Raw genomic sequence first — 5671 nt, forward strand, 5'->3', positions numbered from 1 at the left:
CCCTGTGTCCCTCTTTCCCCCTCATTTGTCCCTCATGTTGGTCTGATCCATATAGTTGTATATAAAATGCACTTTTTATCTTTCAAAAACTGTTTCCCAGAGCTAAACCCTTCATCCAAATTCTAAATTTGCAGCATTTGTAAATTTTAAAAGCCAATATAAAGGAATAGTGGTGGTAAAAATAAGCCATTGTGGATTGGAGTAACCTTTTTTGGGGCACCCACTAATTAGGGGTACTTTGTCACAGTAAGTGGGCTTAGCACTATATGACCGTATAGTGTGACCAAACCCCCGTCATTTTTTGGGAGCCGCCACTCACGGCACATCGCCGTTGACCGCGACGCGCTCAGTGCGCCTGCGCGCCGCTGTCTACGGCGCATGCGCCGTAGACAGCGGTGCCTGTCTTTCGGCAAATATCTCCTAAACCGTGTAGCCTTAATCTAGGCTTACCTGTAGGTCAAAGTTGGTTGTAAGGGATTACAACCACTTTAAGCCAGCAAAATGGTCCAGGGCTGAAAGTGGTTAACTAGCCTTGCAGGATAAATGTCATTCTTGAATGAGTGCGCTATAATCTGTTTTGTACTTTTTGTTGGTCTTGTAGCAGCACCATCTTGAATCTAAACACATTTTAGGGTGTGCCCCTCCCCCAACTATGTTTTTGTATTTTGTTTTTTGGGGTTAATTCGTCTTTAAAGGGGTGTGGCTGGAGGCATGTCCTATGCCTACATACGTTTGGTAGTAGGTGTCCCTCATTCCCATCTCAAAATGTTGGGAGGTATGCATACTCTGCTTGCAGAGGGGAAGAGGCCGGGGCTGTGTGTCTGCAGACTCTACACTGAGCAGACACTGGTGCGCTTCGCCACCCCCACCCCCGCCTCACAGCACACTGTGTGCTTTACACAACACCGCACCGCAAAACTCACACAGCGCCGGGGACTCGGGCAGAGCGCCGAACAGCGCAGGCAGGGGAGGGAGACACCTGCACTGGAAACCCCATTCAAAACCCGCACTGTGCGGGTGAAGAGGGCTTCCATAGGTGCCGGAATGGCAGACAAAAAGCCCTGAATTGATTAATTATCAGACAGATGAAGTAACTCTTGATGTCTTTACAGGTAAACAAGATGTTCAATGTCAGCAGTGAAATGGAACCAACCGCGGTTTACAGCCCTGTGCTCATGTTCCCCATCTTGGTTTTTTCTCTCACTACTCTTGTGGGTGTCCCCGGCAATGCTCTGGTGCTTTGGATTACTGGAGTGAAGATGGAGCGGACCGTGACCACTGTTTGGTTTGGGAACCTTGCTCTGGCCGATATCATGTGCTGCTTGTGTCTTCCATTCAGTGTAGTGCAGTCCTTCTACCAAGACTGGCTGTACGGACCTGCCCTCTGCAAGATTTTACTCTTCATCATTCCCCTAAACATGTACACCAGTGTCTTCACCCTGGTGGCTATCAGCATTGACCGATGGATTCTGGTTGTCCATCCCGTGTGGGCCCGAAATCACCGAAGAATCAAAATGGCGTGGATGATATGCTTGGCTATTTGGATGTTGTCCTTTGTGATGTGTCTGCCTAAAGCCATCTACAATACATATGACACCTTTGATAACATCACCGTCTGCTATTCAGAAGATCACATAATAAAGCCCATCTATCTCACATGTGTAATGTTTGGATTTCTGATCCCTCTTATTATCATTTGTATCTGTTACACTCATCTGGCTTTTGCAGTAAAAAATATCAGATTTTCTGAAGTAGGTAGAAAAACCATCAAGATGTCAATAAGTGTTATTGTCGTGTTTTTCATCACCTGGGTCCCCTACCACATCATCGGAGTAACCGTGAAATACACTCACAATGAGGTACTGGACATCCTGGACTTTATCTCACTGCCTCTGGCCACCTTCAATAGTTGCATCAACCCAATACTCTACGTCTTCATGGGAAGAGATATGAAGCAGAAGCTGAGACAGTCTATTGGCGAGATCATACAAAATATATTTAGGGAGAACTTATTATCTCCACCAGGCAATGAGGACCAGCGCACCCCAGAAGAAGAAGAAGGACTCCCGATATAATGTATGAAATGGATTTGTAGATGTTTTAGAGTTTTTAGCTTTATTAGTGATTGTAATGAACTGCCTTCTCAAAATCTTATCATTGCGTGTTAGGGCGGCCATACTGTATGTCATGAATAAGTCACATGGCATCAGGGCTTAGTGCTTATTGGCCATTTGGGGTGATAGGTGTTATCAGTATATGTGCAGCCCCCCTTCCCCCTCCAAGTTGTCCAATCTGTCCACCGATCACTAAGCCGGAACAAGTCTGCTTATCTGTAGATAGTCAGAAATCTTTATCTCTTTACTTGTTCAGGGCATGGGACACATAGTAGTGAAGGAAGAGGATAAAGATGACAGCCAGGAAACTGGATTCTGCAGATGTAAAATAACAATGACATATACAGTGTATATATACATTTATACTACCCACCAAAAAAAAAAAATAATAATAATAAATAATAATAATAAATAGGGCTTTTTTCCAGCAGGAACGTGGAGGAACGAGGTTCCGGCACCTCCTGCACTAAATGTATGTAATGACAACAGGTGCTGGGGTGTCCTAAAGGGCTATTAAAGCTGGCTGCTTAGGGATCTATTGTTATTGGGGGCATCAATTGTTGCGGGTGGGGGGAGGGGGGTCTATTTTTGCTGCTGAAATCTATGGTTGCTGGGGGGCTTTTTTTTGTTGTTGTTTGGGGTTTCTTGGTTGCTGGGAGGGGTCTACAATTTCAGAAGGGATCTACTGTTGCTGCCTGCTAGAAGGTTTATTCATACTGTATATATATATATTGTTCCTGGAGGGTCTATTGTTCCCAAGGAAGTGTACTGTAGGTGTTGGTAATTTTATTGTTGCTGTTGGGGGGGGGGTTCTATATTTGCTGAAATTGACCTATTGTTGCTGGGGGAATTTATTTTTGCTGTTCAAATCTATTGTTGCTTGGGGATTTATTGTTGCTGAAGGTTTCTATTGTTGCCGTGAGAGGAGATCTATTGTTCCTGGTTGCAGGGGATCCATTTTACTGGTTTTCTTGTTATTATTAGCACATTCCATATAAATTACTTAGCATCACAAATTAACCACTTACGAAGCGCCCACCATTGTTTTACATCGCTACTTTGAAGAGGAATATCGTTGTTATGGCAGCTACCATAACCCCGGTATCCTCTTCTTCAGCGGGCGGTCCTCTTTCAGATAAAAGTGGCAGTGGCGGAGGCGATCCGATCCTTCTTCCAGTTGGGCATAGAGACAAGTGAGGGGAAGATGCCCCCCCCCCCCACCCTCCTCCATACCACTGCAGGGCGGAAGCAACGTCAAAATGTTGCTTCTGCCCATAACTCTTAAATGGACATTTTTTTTTTTTCAAATGACATTTAATTATTTATTTTTGAATTTATGTTTTTTGAATTTTAGTGTAAATATGAGATTTGAGGTCATTTTGACCCCTCAGATCTCATATTTAAGAGGTCCTGTCATGTTTTTTCTATTACATTCATTGTAATAGGAATAAAAGTGACACATTTTCTTTTTTTTTTTTAATAGTATAAAAAAAATAAAATAAAAGGTCAAATAAATAAGAAAAAAATTAAATAAAAATGTAAACGCGCCCCATCCCGCCAAACTCACGTGCAGGAGCGAACGCATACATGAGTAGCATGCGCATATGAAAACAGCATTTAAACTCCACAGGGTGAGGTATCTCCGCGATCGTTAGAGTGAGAGCAATAATCCTAACCCTAGACCTCCTCTGTAACTCAAAACATGCAACCTTGCAGAATTTTTTAAATGTCGCCTATGGAGATATTTAAGGGTAAAAGTTGGTCGCCATTCCACGAGCGGAGCGCAATTTTGAAGCGTGAAATGTTGGGTATCAATTTACTCGGCGTAACATTATCTTTCACAATATTAAAAAAAAAAAAAATGGGCTAACTTTACTGTTGTCTTATTTTTTAATAAAAAAAAGTGTATTTTTCCCCAAAAAAGTGCGCTTGCAAGACCTCTGCACAAATACAGTGTGACATAAAGTATTGCAACGACCTTCATTTTATTCTCTAGGGCGTAAGAAAAAAATATATATAATGTTTGGGGGTTCTAAGTAATTTTCTAGTAAATAAAATGTTTTTAACTTGTAAACACCAAATCTCAGAAAGAGGCTCGGTCCTTAAGTGGTTAATACTTGGTTGCATATTCTCCAAAAGGGGCGGTACTGAGAGGAAGGTTGCGGGTGGAACTAAGGGACATTGCTCGTAGGTGGGTAGGGGGCGGAGACAAGTGGTGACTCAGAAGTTGGGAGTACCTGCACCTATTCTGTGAGAAAAATTCCCTGATAATAATAATATATTAATAATAATCTATTTCAGTCACTCGGTTTAAAAACAGAGGATTTTGTTGCTACGTTTGTAAATACTGTGCATGTAGAAGCCGCAGTGCCGCATGAAGGCACCTCTGGTAAGTGTGGTCCCATACCCTGGACTATCTGAGTTCCCAACTATGGGACATATATAGCAATTCACAAACAGAGAGGAGGCTCACCTAGAGGAAGCAACACCCCAGAAGTCCAGACATCTCCTTTACAAGACACCTGAAGACTCCTGGTGATGTGTCTGCACCGAATCCCAAGAAAAAAAAATGGCGGCAGCCTCGATCTGCGGGTACATGTGAGCACGCCAATACACAACACAATAAAAGAGAGTCCCCAGCACATTTTTAACCCCTTCAATACCGGGCACTTTCACCCCCGTCCTGCCCAGGTCAATGTTCAGCTCTGTCACATTTTGAATGACAATTGCTCGGTCATGTAACACTGTACATATATGATATTTTTATCCTTTTTCTTTCTTCTTACAAATAGTGCTTTCTTTTGGTGGTATTTAATCACTGCTGAGGTTTTTATTTTTTGCTAAATAAATAAAAAAAAGACAAATTTTGAAAAAAACATTGTGTTTTTTTTGTTTCTGTTTTAAAATTTTGCAAAGAAATAATCTTTCTTCATAAATGTATTTCCTTATATAATATGTATTGTATTCTGCTACATTTCTTAGGTGAAAATAACCCAAATCAGTGTATATTATTTAATCTGTTATGTATTTATACATGGTGATCATATCCCCCTTTATGTATTTATACATGGAGATCATATCCCCCCCTTATGTATTTATACATGGAGATCATATCCCCCCTTATGTATTTATACATGGTGATCATATCCCCCCTTATGTATTTATACATGGAGATCATATTCCCCCTTATGTATTTATACATGGTGATCATATTCCCCCTTATGTATTTATACATGGAGATCATATCCCCCCTTATGTACTTTTATGTGTTGATCATATCCCCCCCTTATGTATTTTTATGTGTTGATCATATCCCCCTTAATCTCCTGTTCTCAAGAGAGAATACATTTAGTTCCTCTTATCTTTCCTCATAGCCGAGCTCCTCCATTCCTCTTATCAGTTTGGTTGCCCTTCCCTGCACTCTCTCCAGTTCCCCGATATCCTTTTTGTGAACTGGAGCCCAAATCTGAACTGCATATTCCAGATGCAGTATAGACGTAGATTCCCTCTACACAAATATTAGACAAGATGATGCCTTGGAGGCCATGGAATGGATC

General features: G+C 41.8%; 1 pseudogene; it reads left to right on the top strand.

Moving 5' to 3' along the window:
* The first annotated feature begins 1100 nt into the window (after nt 1-1100).
* LOC143973675 (C3a anaphylatoxin chemotactic receptor pseudogene) lies at nt 1101-2075 on the top strand (annotated as a pseudogene).
* Nucleotides 2076-5671: the final 3596 nt, after the last annotated feature.

Source organism: Lithobates pipiens, unplaced genomic scaffold, assembly GCF_037356315.1.
Source record: "Lithobates pipiens isolate NorthernLeopardFrog02 unplaced genomic scaffold, aLitPip1_a1.2 Scaffold_91, whole genome shotgun sequence".
Taxonomy (NCBI): Eukaryota; Metazoa; Chordata; class Amphibia; order Anura; family Ranidae; genus Lithobates; species Lithobates pipiens.